At 39.7% G+C, this 17,456-nt stretch overlaps 1 protein-coding gene and 1 pseudogene across 1 annotated transcript in view; one reads left to right on the forward strand and one right to left on the reverse strand.

Moving 5' to 3' along the window:
• Positions 1–17,456, reverse strand: part of PAK1 (p21 (RAC1) activated kinase 1) — a 149,997-nt gene that overhangs the window by 118,826 nt on the left and 13,715 nt on the right. The window lies entirely within an intron of this gene.
• LOC114218606 (small ribosomal subunit protein eS10 pseudogene) lies at positions 8,974–9,498 on the forward strand (annotated as a pseudogene).

A 17,456-nucleotide genomic window follows, 5' to 3' on the forward strand; every position in this document is an offset into this window, starting at 1 on the left:
GGGAACACAAGCAGAGGAAGTGGGAGAGGGAGAAGCAGGCTCCCCACCGAGCATGGAGCCCGATGTGGGGCTTGATCCCAGGACCCCAGGATCATGACCCGAGCCGAAGGCAGACGCTTAACGACTGAGCCACCCAGGCGCCCCATGGAGAGCTTTTTAAAAACACTGATGCCTGAACCCCATACCTACCTTTACCCCCCAGATTTAATTTATTTGGTTCTGCCTGGGTGGAATCTAAGTATCAACATAATTTTAAGCTTTCTAGGAATGGCCACACTTGAGAACTACTGCCCTAATCCCAAGAGTCACAGATTAAGAAATGTCATGATTCAACCTTATTTTCTTATTCCTTGAGTGAACCCATCTATTTTTTTTTGTAAATTCATCACATTCACAAAGAAAAAGATCTTCTATTATTACAAATGACTGTGTAAGTTAAAATAATTTAATTTTTGTTACCTAAGAACAAATTTTTATACAATATGCGATCAACATCTTACTGGTCAAGACTGGATATGTGGCATGCATCAATAAAATTGCCATAATAGTATACTGTGAACAAAAATAACTAAGAAGAAAACTGAAGTAATCCTGTTTCTCTAAATATCCCTGCTTGAGGATCTCAGAACTCCTTGGTTCTACCAAGATGAATTTACCTGGAGTGTCCTCTTAGGAGGGTTTGGATATTGTACAGACTTGTTTCATAATATCTCCACTTCTCTATGCTAATTCAACTCTTACCTGACGAAGTTCTTTCCTTAACCCTCAAACCTATAGTTATGGGTTTGAACTGTGTCTCCCAAAATAAGATATGTCAAAGTCCTAAACCCTAGTATCTCAGAATGGGATTTTATTTGAAAATAATTTTTAGAAAGGTAATTAAGTTAAAATGAAGTTATTAGGGTGGGCCTTAATGCAATATGACTTGGGTCCTTCTAAGAAAGAGAAGTTTGGTAACAAATTTCCAAATTCTAGCTAGGCTGTTCCGGCCTGTGCTTACAAAGAAGTTGACACACACACACATACACACACACATACAACTGTGAAAAGACACAGAGAGAAGATGTCCATCTACAAGCCAAGAACTCCTGAGGCTACCAGAAGCTAGGACAAGGGCCTGGAGCAGATCCTTCCCTCACACCTTCAAAGGGAGCATGGCCCTACTAACGCCTTGATTTTGGACTTGTGGCCTCCAGAACTGAGACTATAATTTTCTGTTGTTCTAAGTCATCTAGTTTGTGGTACTTTGTTACAGGAGGTCTAGGAAACTAATTATCTGCCTTTCTCTAAACTCTTAAGTTTGTACCCAGTTTATTTGGTAGAACTGTTCAATTTTTTAGCATATACATCCTACTGTCCTAATGAAATCAAAGCCTTTCGAGGGCAGGAACACCATTCACCTACCACTCTTAGGGAGAGACTGATCTCAGAAAAAGTATTCAGGAAACATTTGCTCACTTGATCACTTTCTGGAAAATGTTCAACAACCACTACTGTTGTTTTAGAATTTAACAACCAAAAAATCACTTTTCCTACTTCCATAATTCTGTTACACTGGAATTAGCTTTTTTTTTTAAGATTTTATTTATTTGACAGCGAGAGCGAGAGCATAAGCAGGGTGGAGGGGTAGAGGGAGAGGGAGAATCAGACTCCTCACTGAGCAGGGAGCCCAACACGGGGCTCGATCCCAGGACCCTGGGATTATGACCTGAGCTGAAGTCAGACACTTAACTAAGCCACCCAGGTGCCCCCAGAATTAACTATTTTTAAATCAACATTCTTCTTCATGAGTTTTTGGTACATATAATATCATTTACTCTCTGGTACCCATAAGTGAAAAACTCACAATATCATATAATCTTATACTGTTTGGGACTGAGAGAGAGCTTACAGACCATCTAGTGCAAACCTAACGTGGCGTTTTCCTCAATGCATACATACCATTTCTCTTTTGTTTTTTTAATTTTTTTTAAGATTTTATTTTTAAGTAATCTTTCCAGCCAATGCAGGGCTTGAACCCACAACCCTGAGATCAAGAGTCACATGCTCCACTGACTGAGCCAGCCAGGCACCCTGCTCTCTCGTTTATGATAAATGCCACATTCTCCCTTGTCCATTGTATTAGTTACTGGCTTACAAGGCTCCTTCTCACCATGCCACCTCCCATTTGGCTATACACATATCAGGGGTTGAGAGTCTCTCATTCATCCCCATTGCTTATCATGGTTCATAGTACATGCTCAATCAACAGTTCCTATTGTTTTCTCTTTCTTTGTCCATGCGCTTCTCCAAGACAGGAACTGGATCTTACTTACCTTTGTATACCTAGAGTCTAGCACAACAAGTAGCATAAAATAAATACAATAATATTTGTTGCTGATGTAATAAAAATGTTTCACTCACTATTTCTGTGCTAGGCTGTTCTAGCCTGTGAAATTACTAAGAAGTTTAGATGCCCAACAATCAACAAGCAAAAAGTAGCAAGTCAAAAAAGAGCCAATTTTTAGTCCAAAAGGAAAAATATATTGGCGAGATACTTTGAGTTAAATGTTGAGGTATCTTAAATAGGTTAGGTCCTAAAGACCCCACAGCTGCCTGGGACACCAGAAAGTAGAGATTCCAAACAGTTCTCTCTCAGAGAGTCACTCAGGTAGCTCTCAAAAGAGCAGACATAATTTTCTGCTTAACTGACATACATCCATTAACAGTACCCAAACCTCAAACAGACTAAGAACAACAGCCTGGCCAAGCATCTTGTCTCCACTGGTATAAAGAGAAGTCCAAGCCAGCATCAGAAAAACACTAATTCAGACTTCCAAAAAACTTCTCAGTTCCTAATAGGCTCCAGTGACTTCCTAAAGAAGTCCTTTAGATTGTGTTGAAGCCCACAGAAATGGCAGTGCAACCCTAAAAAGACCTCACACATTTTCAAATTAGTGAAACTCAGTGGAAGCTCAAAAGAAGCTCATTCTTCCAATTTGAATGTCACCTTCTCTCTGGAGCCTTCATTGCCTCTTCTCCCCGCTTCCCACTCCTTGCTTAGATAATACTTGGTATATCTCTCTATTATACATTCATCACTGAGTGTTATAATAATTTTAGTGTCTTTCTTTCCCGCTAAAGCAGACACACAATAATCACAGCTGCAAAAAGCAAAAAGCTGTCCTTTCCCGTGTTAAGACCTCAGGTATCCTGGCTTGTCCTAATCCCAGGAGAAAAAGGAAAAAGGGTGAAATGTTTTAAAATGGCTGCCTGTTTACCATGTCTTAAGAGCTATGGATTTGTATACTGTGATTCCTCTTTTTTTTTAATTTAAATTCAATTAGCCAACATATAGTACAATATTAGTTTCAGATGTAGTGTTCTATAATTTATCAGTTGCATATAACACTCAGTGCTTTTCACCCAATTACCCCATCCCCCCACCAACCTCCTCTCCAGCAACCCTCAGTTTATTTCCTATAGTTAAGAGTCTCTAATGGTTTTTCTCCCTCTCTGATGATTTCCCATTCAGTTTTCCCTCCCTTCCCCTATGATCCTCTGAGCTGTTTCTTATATTCCACATATGAGTGAAACCATATGATAATTGTCTTCCTCTGATTGACTTATTTCACTCAGCATAACACCCTCCAGTTCCATCCACGCTGATGTAAATGGTAAGTATTCTTTTTTAAAGTATCATGCTCTGGTCAGTATGGTAGGCAGATACACAGACTTCAGAACACCCAGTCCTGTTTGTTTGAATCCTAGGCCTTAATCATCCTGAACAAGGGGCTAGACATTAGCATTAAAGGACCAGTGCTCTTCAGGAATCAGGAAAATTTCATAGTCCTTAGAATAGTAAGGAACTTAGAGGTCGCCAAGGCCAAGTTCCTCATTTTACAGAGGGAAACTGAGGCCCAAAAAGGGGAAAGGATTTGGTCAAGGTCCCAGAGTCTGCTAAAACCAAACTCATGTTTTGATTACTAGTTAAGTACAATTTCTAATGTATCTTTTCTCTTAAAAAAAAAAATTCCAGGGGCAGCTGGGTAGCTCAGTCAGTTAAGCATCTGACTTTGGCTCAGGTCACAATCTTGGGGTCCTGGGATGGAGCCCAGCATCGGGCTCCCTGCTTAGCAGGGAGTCTGCTTGTTCCTCTCCCTCTGCCCCTCCCCACACCTGTGCTCTCTCTCTCTCCCTCTCTAATAAATAAATAAAATCTTTTAAAAAGATAAAAATAAAAATAAATTCCAGGGGCACCTAGATTGCACAGTCGGTTAAGTGTCCGACTCTTAGTTTTGGCTCAGGTCATGATCTCAGGGTTGTGAGATCCAGCCCCCCATCAGGCTCTGTGCTCAGCAGAGGGTCAGCTTGGGATTCTCTCTCCCTCTACCTCTGGCCCTCCCTCTCGTGAGCATACTCTCTCTCTCTAAAAATAAATCTTTAAAAAAATTCCAATCTCAAAAATGAGGATTTAGGGAGGTAATTTGTCCAAGGTCATACACCTAATAGATGATGAAGTCAAAATTTAAACCTAGGACATCTCCTGGAAAGGCCTAGCCTCTAACTCTCCCTTACTTTCATGGTGAAGTTTTTGCAACTCCAGATATAAATGCAACTTCATTTTCTTTACCTTTAACTTCCTTTGAAGTTTGCTTCTAGTTAAATTTGGCAGATTAAAAACACATTAACATATGTTCCTACCTAAAATCACACTAAAATGATAGTAAAGGTAAAAAAAACTCAACAAGGAAGAGAATGGGTAGCAGACATCAAAAGATGACAGATTTCAACAAATTTTTAGAGTATACATAGTAAATGGAGGATTTGTGACCTAAAAAAAAGAAAGGCAAAAGAAGCTGTAATTTACAGCATAGCATGGTCCCTGGACAAGACAGAGATGTGTGGTACCTGGACTACAGGATCACATCCCTTAGAAAGAATCACTGGATTAAAACACCTAAAAGAAAAGGTCTAGGAAGTATAAATCATTTGCCCCAAATCACATAAGACTAACAAGAGCTTGAACCACGGTCTTCTCATTTTTGTTACCTTTCTATAATGCATTTGCTATTAGTCAACTTAGGAAAAGACAGAATGACTCATTACCCCATGTCACAAAACAAAGAGACAGAAGTGTTTCCCAATGTCTACCATTTGGCCTCCTTTACCAACTCCATAAGAGTCCTTTGTGTTTAGGTTCTCCCTGGTAAGAGCTTAGGCTATTCAAACAGTTGGAGTAAGAACCCCGTATTCCAATTCATATTCCAATTGTCTGATTCTACAGTTCTGAAAATGTAGGTTAACAGCACCTGGCAAAATATGACAAAGCTCAGAAGCAAAAGATCTCAGAAGCACTGTTTCAGGTCAAAGCTGAGCTCATCCACATTATCCATGATAGTGCGAGAGAAGCAGTTTTCATCCCTTTTTAAAACAGAACATGCCCTAAGGTAGGTGGTGTTATATCTGCTAACCAGCTAAAACAGATTCATTTGTAAGTGCCAAATTATAGGACTGCCTACAGTACCGATTAAGACATTAACAACTCCAGACCATTTCTTAATACACAGCAATTATGTGAGTGCCACCGCTATTTGCACCTTACTCTCATTTGAACTCTTATCCATCACTGCATTAAACACATCTACATACTCACTTTGTGGTTTTCTGATGTGCACAGAAAGAATACTGAATTAGGAGTCAGAAGAATAGTTCTAAACACAGATCAAGCTTTGAAGTCAGCAAACAGGTTTGAAACCCAGTCCTTTGAATTACTAGTTGTGAGATCATAAATAGATCACTAATCTCTGGGCCTCAATTACTTCATCTATAAAATGGGCCTAATACTACATGAGAGACCTGTTGTAAGGACTAAGTGAGAGTATATGGCAACTTGCACACAGTAGGGCACTGAACAAATGTTAGTTGCCTCTTTTGTTGACCACCTCGTATATGACAGGTACTTTCAACATTGGAAGGGCTGACTGTTTGAGGAAGTGTTTAGGGAGAGGAAGGATAGATGAACAAGTAAAATTACAATACAATACAGTACAAACAAGTACAATACAATAAATGCTGCCATAGCTATTGGAATAAAGTATCACATAAACACTGAAAAAAAGGATATTCTGTCTGGAACAGAAGGAGAGTGTCAGGGAAGGTATCAGAGACAGATATTTTAACTGGGCCTTGAAGGTTGTTGAGCAGAAGTACAGCAAGCAAAGAAAAACATGTTACACAAAAGAAACTATGAGAAACAACTTAGGGAGACATGAAAGAGGCATATATGGCTTATCTAAGCAACAGTGAAAAAACTTGAGAGAAGTGAATGAGTTATACAGAATGAGAAAATTAACATAAAGAGCCTACCCATAGGAATTTTTTGTGGAGAGAAAAGTGGTATGAGAAGCAAGGAGAGGTAGTCATCTTAGAAACTCATGAAGAAAATATTTACTAAAAAAGAAAAGAAATAAAATCACCACTGTGATTATAAAGGATTATAATATGGAGAAGAGCTTGAATTTACTTTGTATGACCCAAGGGTCAGACTTACAAAGGTAGATGGAAATTAAAGAGTGACATAAAAATGGCCCAGGGATATTAATCACATACAGAGTGGAGTGTTTGGAATTTTAAAAGGAAATATCCCTTCTTTAAGTGGTGAAATTAGCCCAGAGAACTCAAAGAAGACAATTCTTATATACTGGTTAAGGAGCCCAGGCTTTCTCTTCCTCTTTGGGGACAGGACTTGACTTGATGGTCTTTTGATGCAACGAGGTTTGAGGAAGGTATTTCAGTCACTTCCTGAGGCTTTACACAATTCAATTCAACCTCAAAAGGGAACGCTAGCCCACACAAAAACAGCCTAAAAGAGAAAACTAAACTAAAGCAGGTAACTGACTTTAGAGGAAACCAGGCATGGGGCTTAAAGAGAGAGGGATCATAGGGCTGCAGAACAACACAGCCATCAATTATGGGTTACTTCATTAATGGAGGAGTGCATTTGCTGGGATGAGCACCAGGTGATGTATGGAACTGTTGAATCACTATATTGCACACCTGAAACTAATGTTACACTGTATGTTAACTGAACTTTAAATAAAAACTTCAAAAAATGTAAAAAAAATTATTCTATTTTTTCCTTTGCAATAGGAATACACAGATTTGAATCAGACAAGACCTCTACCTTCAAGGAGTTCCCATTCTAGTAAGGTAGAAGACATGGCAATCAATGATTATCTTTGAGTCACAAAGACCTGGATTCAAATCCTAAGTCTACCCTTTACTAGGTAAGGCAAGTCATTTCCTTTATCTAAACTCTATATTCCTTATCTGTGAAATTGAGGGCATCAGCCTAATTCAAAGGGTTACTAAGTATTTGGTGAAATAATGTATTCAAAGCACCCAGAAGAATGTCTGATCTGTAGTATACATTAGTATGTATTTACTGAATTAATGGCTTATACGAGAGTATTCTCTTGGGGGAGGAAGAAGGAGGGAACCTATTAGCATTTCCCATAGCTGTCCCATAATCCTGGAACTTCTGAGGAAATGCTGTTTGCCTGACCATGCAAATGTTATGTTCTCTAGCTCTTGTGTATTAGAACCACCAACCCCATCCCAGGATTAAAAACCAGAAAGAGGAACCCAGCAGGTGCCACACAATGACTAGGAATGAAGGAAATAGTTGTCTGGCCTGACCAAGGTAGTAAAGGGAAGCTGGCAGTAAAGCAAAGCTTAAAAAACCCAAGACCTAAAATTTCACAAATCCATCAGGTTAAAGACTAGAAAAGCCTGATTAAATATAAATATAAATATCTCAGCAAAGTGGAGCTTGGATAAGATATTAGGGGACACCAGGTATTTATGGACCTCTACAGGCCACAGTACTTCTCCATTTCAGGTAGTCATTCTTTCAATAAAAAAAACATATCTACTGTAGGTCAGGTGTTTGGGGCAACAGAGGACTTAGACATGGTCCCAACACTTTGAGACATTTATGTCAGAGACTGAGATCACTACGAGAAAAGGTTTCACCACAAACGTTCTGACATACAGATATTCAGTGGCCTGCAGTCAGTGGTGATTAAAAGTGGCATTACTTTTCCCATTTCCATTCTCCCTTCTGAGTTTCCCAGACACCAAATTTCCTCTACCTTTTCTTCAATCAATTCACCACATTCAATGCCTGCCATCTCTACAGGCCCTTCACTGGACAGAAGAAAGAGCCTAACCATGGGCCACTAGAATTTTGGAACAGAAACCTGACTAACTGCAAAGCTCATACCTTACCCATCCCACCTACAGCCTCTGAATCAAACTTTACAAAATAGTCTTAAAGCCACAGAAGAATGAGTTCTGCTATATCTACTTTAAGTCTTTAGAGGAACAGTTCTAAGAAGATAGAAGCAAGTCTTCTGAGAAGATCTCACATACTGAATACCTATGACGTACGAGGCACCATTTTGATGCTTTACATACACTAATGTCCTCAAAACAGCTCTCTGCAAGGGAGTTAGTATTGTTCCAATTTTACAAAAGAAAAGCTGTGTTCACAGAAACTAAGTGACTTGCCCAAAAATCACACAGTCAATAGGTGATAAAGCTGAAATCCATAGGAAAATTGGCCATGTTCACTTTAATCTTCCTTTTTCCCACTGCATCTCACATTTTATCCTAATGATAACCCTGTAAGGCAGGTAAAAGAAATATCAGTATTATCCCATTTTACAAATGAGGAAGCTCATACTTGAGGAAGTGATACTACTTTCTCAGGAACAAGTTAGTAAGTGGCAGAGCCACGGTTCAAACCCAGATCTTTTCTACTACTCAACATTTCCTCCTACACTGTGTCCTACGGAGGGGTGTGGTGGAAATGTACTTAACAGAGAGTCCAAAGTGCTGAGATGTGGTCCTGACTCTATAACTAACTTATTGTATAACACTGAGTTGCTTTCCTTTCCAGGCCCAGCCCCATACGTAGCAGCTGCTGAGATGTTGATGACCAAAAAGAACCCTACTGTCACTTATGAACTCCTTTTCAAGGAGGGAGTGATGGTGGTCAAAAAGGATATCCACGTGCCTAACACCCTAAGCTGGCAGACAAGAATGTACCCAATCTTCATATTGTCAAGGCCATGCAGTCTCTCAAATCATGAGGCTACATAAAGGAATACATTGCCTAGAGACATTTCTACTGGAACCTTACCAACGAGGGTATCCAGTATCTCTGTGATTACCTCCACCTGCCCCCTGAGATTGTGCCTGCCACTCTGCACCACAGCAGTCTTGAGACTGAAAGGCCACAGTCCAAAGGTCTGAAGGGAGAGCCACCTGCAAGACTCACACAGGGGAAGCTGACAGAGACACCTACAGACAAAGTGCTGTGTCGCTTGGTGCTGACAAGAAAGTTGAGGCTGGGGCTGGGTCAGCAAATGAATTCCAGTTTGAGGTGGATTTGGTCATGGACGTGGTCAGTCACCTCAGGAAAGTTGGAAAAGATTGTTTTGTGTTGAATAAATCTGTAGCCAGAAAAAAAAGTTTTTTAAAATATTGAGTGAGTTACTTTTCTTCTCTCAGCTCCATTTTCTCATTCATAAAATAAAGGTGTTGAACTGGATAACCCTTAGGTTGCCCTTCAGGTGGCAATCTAGGTTTTAATTAGTACCAACAAGTCTATGAGAAGTTTCTCTGATTTCCTTGCCACCCAATAGTAACTTTCTAAAAGAAACAAACATTAAATGTTATTTGTAGTATAGATAAGGTGAGAAGTGCTCAGCACCAGAGTAAAAATTGTTCATTTGATTTCATTCCTTCCTTCCTCAAACACCCTAGATATAAACATAGAAAAGACCACAAGCCACCTAATAATGCAACATTGCTAAACCCAATAACTAGCAAATCTAACAGCATGCCAAGTAGGTCTAGAAATGAAGAACAATGTCCATGGTTGGCCCTTCTTTCCACTGCTGGATCCACAACACTTCTACTCACTAGGTAATCTTTTTTCCTAGGTTGGGATATCAGCTCTGTTTCATTTTCAACAGACCAGGTTTATGACTTTAACTAAATCCCATTTGATATAAACAATTTACAAGAGACTTTTGACTAATGTATAGGGGAAAAAATGAGATTTAACCCCATATATAAGTTCTTCCATGCCAGGAAATAAGAAAAGGACAAGAAGCAGGATACAGGACTGGACAAATCACTTCCCTGTCTTAGTTTCTTATATAAAGTAAAGGAGAGAGTCCAAACCAATCCTGAACACCTTTCCCACTGTAACCTATTAGAAATTTATAAAAATCCTATATTTAGAAAATGTGACATATGTAAAAACAAAAAGTAGTAGGAAGAGGCCATAGTGTTACAAATTAAAATGACCTCACAGAAGAAAATAAAAAGGAATCAGTTATTCTGCCAAAGCAGAACATAAAATGTATATGGTCACATCACCCTGAGTACATATTAGTTATAAGAGCAAAAAGAAATCTCTATATCCCTGCGACAGCTGAAGTAAACAATTCACATAATGTCCCAAGAAAAGACTGCAGAGGCAGAAACCATTGCTCATGAAATTAAATCACAGCTTATCTAAATATGATCAAGGACCTGAGACCCGAAACAATTACTAAGAACCAGGGAATTCTTAGGAAGAAAGACAGTCCTAAGGGAGCACACTTCCCCTTGTCCTCAGAATGAAGTTCATATTATTTTGGCCAAGCATTTTCAGTAAATATTTATTAATTTGCTAAATAATGAACCTCCACATACATTCGTTCATTTAAGTCTTTCAACACTTTAGTAATTATACTTCCTATTTTACAGAAGAGGAGTTTGAAGCTTAAAGAAGTATAGAGACCAGAATAAGAACCCAATCTGTGACTCCAAGTTCAATGTACAAGCTACCTCATCCCTATTATAATCTATCTCCTTCACTTGCACAGTTCCTTTACACATACATTACCTGGTTTTATATCTCACAACAACCTTGTGAGGTAGACATTCACGATTCCTCATTTACAGACCCCTACCCACCTTTACAATTTTGAAATGGATGCTATTGGCTGCCTACCTAGCATTCATTCTCTTCTTCCTCCTTCCTAATAGAGCCCTGATTCTTATCCAGTATTCATCCTTCAGCAGCTTATGTTACCAAGGCATTTCTCAAATTTTAGCATGTTGTCAGAGTCATGATTACCTGAAGTGCTTATAAAAAAAACAGATTCTGGGCGCCTGGGTGGCTCAGTTGGTTAAGCGACTGCCTTCAGCTCAGGTCATGATCCTGGAGTCCCAAGATCGAGTCCCGCATAGGGCTCCCTGCTCAGCAGGGAGTCTGCTTCTCCCTCTGACCCTCTTCCCTCTCGTGCTCTCTATCTCTCATTCTCTCTCTCTCAAATAAATAAATAAAATCTTAGAAAAAAAACAGATTCCTAGGCCCCATGCCCAGAGTTTTTGATTCAGTGGGTCTGGTACATGCCCTGAGAATCTGCATTTTCAACAAGTTCCCAAGTGACTACACTTTGGAAACCACTGTCCTAACTAAGGTAATGCTGACCCTAAACCTAGCTCCAGAGGTAGTTTTTTTTTTTTTTAAGATTTTATTTATTTATTTATTTATTTATCAGAGGGAGAGAGGAAGAGAAAGAACACAAGCAGAGGGAGTGGCAGGCAGAGGGAGAAGCACGCTCTCCGCTGAGCAAGGAGCCCAACGTGGGACTCTAGATCCCAGGATCTGGGGATTATGACCTGAGCCAAAGGCAGGCGCTTAAACAACTGAGCCACCCAGGCATCCCAGCCAGAGGTAGGTCTTGATTCTACATTTAAACCATAGTATTCAAACCATTCTCTTTGACAGTCATTAGTTCAAGAACTCAGGCTTAACCAGTTAGTTTCTGGTAGTCTTTGAAACTCTCATAGTTCAGGGATGCGCAAGTGCCTAAGTTGATCCAACTGGACTAAAGAATTTTTTTCCCCATTTTGGGAGATGAAGTCAGTGTCCATCTTTCTCTGCCTCTCTCCCTATCTCCCTCCCTTCCCTTCCCCTTCCTCTCTGTCTCTATCTATGTATCTCTCTCATCCACTGGTTAACAAAACAAACTGACCTCCTCTACTGTTCCTATCAGCCACCATGATGAAAGCCAGCTTGGAGAATATATATACACACACGCATTTCTCAAACTCCCTTCTAAGCGTGATTTAGGTTTTGCTAATCAGATGCTCTCACACTAGATACTGACTTGGAATGAAATTAGATAAGTGAAAAGACTGGACACAGGACATCCCTCTTGGAGCAAACTGCACAGAGGCAGCATGGTTCTAGATCTGGCAGTTGTGGCAACAGCTTCCTGACTCTGCGGCTTCGAGACTATGGCAAAGATAGTGGCATCCTTGACAGCTCAGTTCTCCAGTGCAGTTTGAGGATTTTTTCCTGGAAACTCAGCGTGGGTCCTTTTTTTCTACTTTCCCAAAGGCTCTTTAATCTCTCTGGCACCCTCTAATAAAGCATTTTTCCTTGAACCTGCTAGTGGCTTCTGTTACTTGCCCCTGTTAATAAGAAACCTGACCAATAAACTGCCCTACACTAAAGATAACATTTATTATTTACTATTATGTTCTCTTAACAGCTGACCCTTTCCTTGTCTTTGCAGCAACTCTTTCCTCATTCCGCAATGTCTTCCCTCAGAATCATCCCATTTGCAAAAGCTATCCACTTCTTCCATAAAGAGATTTACATACAAAGGAGTTAATCACAAAAGAAAGGAAGTAAATAGACATGACAGAGGAGACTAAGCCCTAAAGAAAGAGCAGTATGACATCTGGCAGAGAAGGGGCAAGGAGGAAGGAGAGGGTACTTCATGTGTAAAGAACATTCACAAGGGTATTAAAGTGCCTCTTGCCACCAAGGACTGACCCTATGAATTCACCCAACTTCTTAGAGTTGGAAATGATGCCACAGCATATACTGGTGTTTGCTCAATAAATTAGTACTGAATACGAGTGATTTTTAGAGTCAGTTGTCAGGAATTACTAAGCCTTAATAACTGTGTATTAAAAAAAGCTATACTAGGAGCCACAAGGAAATTCCCATAGTGAGATCACAGTCTCCTACCCATGAAGATTTATAATGTAGAAACAAAGATAACTGAAAAGATCAAGGACACAATACAAATAATATAAAGACAAGTGCAAATTCATATAAAAAAACTATAAAGAAAAAAAGATTCAAGTCTTTGGAGTATCTAAAAGTAGGTGTTTTGGGGCGCCTGGGTGGCTCAGTTGGTTAAGCGTCTGCCTTCAGCTCAGGTCACAATGCCAGGGTCCTGAGATGAGTCCCACAGCGGGCCCCCTGCTCAGTGGGGAGCCTGCTTCTCCCTCTCCTGTTCCCCCTGCTTGTGCGTGTTCTCTCTCTGTCAAATAACTAAAATCTTTAAATTAAAAAAATAAATAAAATTAAAAGTAGGTGTTTTTCAGAGAAGATTTTCCCTAAGAGAATTCATTAATTCACTAAATATTTACTAAGCAATTACTATGCGCTAAAAACTACACTAGGTGCTGAGAATACAGGGAAGCAAGCAGACAAAATCCTTGCTTTCACAAGGTTCAGATTCTAGCTGAAGGAGAAATAGGAACAAAGGTTTCAAGGACAGAGCTGTAAATTAAAGCACTGGTTATTAGTCTCGTTTTAGCTTCCTTATGCTGTAATAATAATAATAGGCAACAGTTGCTGAACACTTGTTATGTGCCCGAATCTGCTAAGTGCTTTACGATTATTGCCTCATGTAATCCCAGTAACAAACCTGTGAAGCAGGTACTGTTATTAGTACCATTTTAAGGATAAGGAAACTAAAACTACAGAGGTTAAACAACTCTCTCTCCCCAGATCACAGTCAGGAAGGGGCAGGGCCACAAGATTCGAAGTCAGGTCAGTGGCAGGGGTTTTAAATGTTGCATAAAATGGAGAAGGGACAACATTACATTTACATGAGACAGATCTTTTTTTAAAATGGGAGGCCAGGAATTATTAATTTGGCATGAGCTTTATCATCTCTGGTTTGGTTTTTTTTCCCTTATCCCATAAAATGAGGGATTACATTCCCTAAACTATGATCAACTTCCAGCTTGTTTCCATCATTTCAAAAATAATGCGAAAATGTATTCAGGTGCCTAGTCCAACTGTTGTTAGAGAAAAGGTACTTTGAAGGTTGACCCTATCTGGTTCTTATTCACCAGCTGGGACCATGTGCTTCCACACTTTTTATTAAGGGTCATATTAGCATTATATTGATTGGTATAAACAGCTGTAGCACCTCCAGCAGATAGGAGACTGGAGGCACAGAGAACAAAGGGAGAGGCAGGAAAGCAATGATTGGCTGACCTGGATCCGTCCAGGTCAGGCCTGGCATTTGGTCCCTCTGCCTTTCTAAGTTCTCATGAATGTGGATGCTGAGGCAGCAGCCCAAAGCCTTCCTCATTTCCATCTCAATCTCCAGGAAGAATTACAATGAGAACAAGAGCTATTGAGGCAGAGAACAGACTGTGAATATTAAAGTACACACTAGGCAAGAGCCAGCAAAAGAAATGAGAGGTTTTCCTTTTGGACCTAACAAAGTGTAACAGTCAAACCCTATTCATTCACCTACCATACACACTCTGCACCAAACAGTACCTTTTCAAAGAGCTTTTCCAAACCCTTCAATTATTATTTACTTCTTCCTATCCCCTATGCATTTATGAGGTATCTCTTAAGTACCAGACTCTGAGCTAGGCACCATAGGAATATGATGAATAAAGCACAATCCGCAACCTTGGGGAACTAAATCTAATGGAGAAACAAGTACATACAGTGGGATTCTTACTGAGTATAAGTAATATCAAAAAATGCCATTTAAGTTAACTGATGAGAGATCAAAATTTTTTGGGTAAATTTTTTTAAAAAACTGATTGGGACTTGGGGCACCTGGGTGGCTCAGTCGTTAAGCGTCTGCCTTCGTGGCTCAGGTCATGATCCCAGGGTCCTGGGATCGAGCCCTGCATCAGGATCCCTGCTCCGCGGGAAGCCTGCTTCTCCCTCTCCCACTCCCCCTGCTTGTGTTCCCTCTCTCGCTGTGTCTCTCTCTGTCAAATAAATACATAAAATATTTTTTAAAAAATTGGGCCTTTAATTTATCAAGATAAATGTAAAACAAATTTTTCAAATTCTTAATATTTAAAAAAAATTTAAGTTGTAATTGCCTACAAGGTAATTCTTAAACCAAAGAACATCTGTCACTTCACATTTGGCTTTCAAAACACGTTGATAAGAGGATCAGTTTTGTAAAAATATTCAAGAGCTTCACCAATCTTTCCCAAGGGTCTCTTAATCCTTTGTTACTCAAATCATCGTCCTCTGAATCTCCTATTATGTCATTACTCGTGTTAATTTCCCCTTCAATTTTAAACTGGCCTAACTCTACCTAATCCTCATTTGTCAATGCTTTTTTTGTGTGATTCAAGCCATTCTTCAATATTGCCTTATTTCAAGTTCATAAAAGTCTTCATGTTTTGCGGAATTGTGGTTTTCTTTTTTTTTTTGGTCAGTTTCCATTTTAGAATCTATTTGTTAATTATCTTACCATTAGAAAGGCACTTACTGAGAATGAGGGTGCAGAGGACAGAGTCCAACAGAGAGCAAAGAGGGATGCTTGAGTGGGGATTAATTTTATAAGTGATCAGTTCCTATGGATAACAAATGAACTTCTAATTATAGCGCAAAGGACAGAAAGAATGCTACGGACATTCAAAAAAGCTTAATAAATAGTTGAGTAGGTAAGTAAATTGTTATTCAATCATTCAACAAGGGGGCGCCAGGGTGGCTCAGTCATTAAGCATCTGCCTTCGGCTCAGGTCATGATCCCAGGGTTCTGGGATCAAGCCCCCCATCGGGCTCCCTGCTCGACGGGAAGCCTGCTTCTCCCTCTCCCACTCCTCCTGCTTGTGTTTCGTCTTTTGCCGTGTCTCTCTGTCAAATAAATAAAATCTTAAAAAAAAATCATTCAATAAGGATTAATTGACAGCCTACTACATGCCACACACTGCTCAAGATGCTGAGTATATAGTAAGGAATGAAAAAAAGTACTAACCTGTTTTAGTCCATTCAGGCTGCTATAACAGAATACCCTAGACTGGGTGGCTTACAAAAAACAGAAATTTGTTTCTTACAGTTCTGGAGGCTAGGCAGTTCAAGATCAAAGTACCAGAAAATTCAGTGTCTGGTGAGAACTCTCTTCCTGGCTCATCGATGCTGCCTTCTCACTGTGTCCTTGCATAGCGAAAAGGGCAAGGGAGCTCTCTGTGGTCTCTTTTATGACAACACTAATCCCATTCATGAGGGTCCCATCCTCATGACCTCATCACCTCCTAGAGACCCCACATCCCCAATCATCACATTGGGCATTGAGATTTAACATATAAATTTGGGAAAGACATAAACATTCAGTGTGCAGCACACCCTCAAGGAATTTGTAATCATGCATGGGTAGATGAGGCCTGGAAGACTCCATGGAAGACATGGCATCCAAGTTGGATCTTGAAGAATGAAGAGTTTTAATAGCAGAGAAGGAAAAGATATTCTAAGCTGAGGAAATAGAATGATATGACATATGAAAGTGAATGAAACTGAAAGTCTTTTTAGAGAGATGGAGTAGGGTCAGGAGAAATAAGGCTGAAAAAGCAGGTGGGGTCAAATTATAAACTTTCCTGAAAAACAACTCAGTTTACACATTGTCTACAAGTAATGGGGACACAGTGATTACTTTTGCACAGAACAGTAACAGGATCAGAAATATTATTCCAGGCAGAATAATGAATGAATAAGAAGGCAGAAAGACTGGTGGCCAGGACACTAGTAATGAGGTAGTTAAAAGCCTAGAGAAAAGATGATTATGGTCTAAAACAAGCAGATGAGACAGAAAAATAAAAACAAATTTGAAAAAATTGCAGAGATAAAACTGCCAAGGCTTAATAATCCTTGATAGTGTGAGCACATTCATTCAGCAAATATTTACAACACTTACTATGTTCCACACATTGTGCTAGGTGTTGAGGTACAGTGGTGGACAAAAGAGATGCAATCTTTGATTCCAGGAAACTGGAAGTCTAGACATACAACAAACAGTCAAGTAAGTATAGAATTACAGATCATTACAAATGCCATTACAGAAAATAACAAAGTACTGTGAGAGGATAATGGGGGGGGGTCTTCTTTAGATTAGACAGGTCCTGGCTCACACTTGTTTTCTAAAAGAAATGAAAAGGGGTGAGAGAGAAACCAGACTTGTGAAGAAGCCAGAATTGGGGAAAAACATACAAGGGGAGAACAGGTGTGAAGACCTTGACGCAAGAAAGATTTTCTCAAACTTTGCAGAATAGGGAAAAAAAAATGCCAATCACTCTGAAGCACAGCCAGTGCCATGGACAGTGGCACAAGATGAAGTTAG

The sequence above is a fragment of the Eumetopias jubatus genome, unplaced genomic scaffold (genome assembly GCF_037043125.1).
Source record: "Eumetopias jubatus isolate StellerSeaLion01/CBP00866 unplaced genomic scaffold, mEumJub1_p1.0 scaffold_13, whole genome shotgun sequence".
NCBI classification, from domain to species: domain Eukaryota; kingdom Metazoa; phylum Chordata; class Mammalia; order Carnivora; family Otariidae; genus Eumetopias; species Eumetopias jubatus.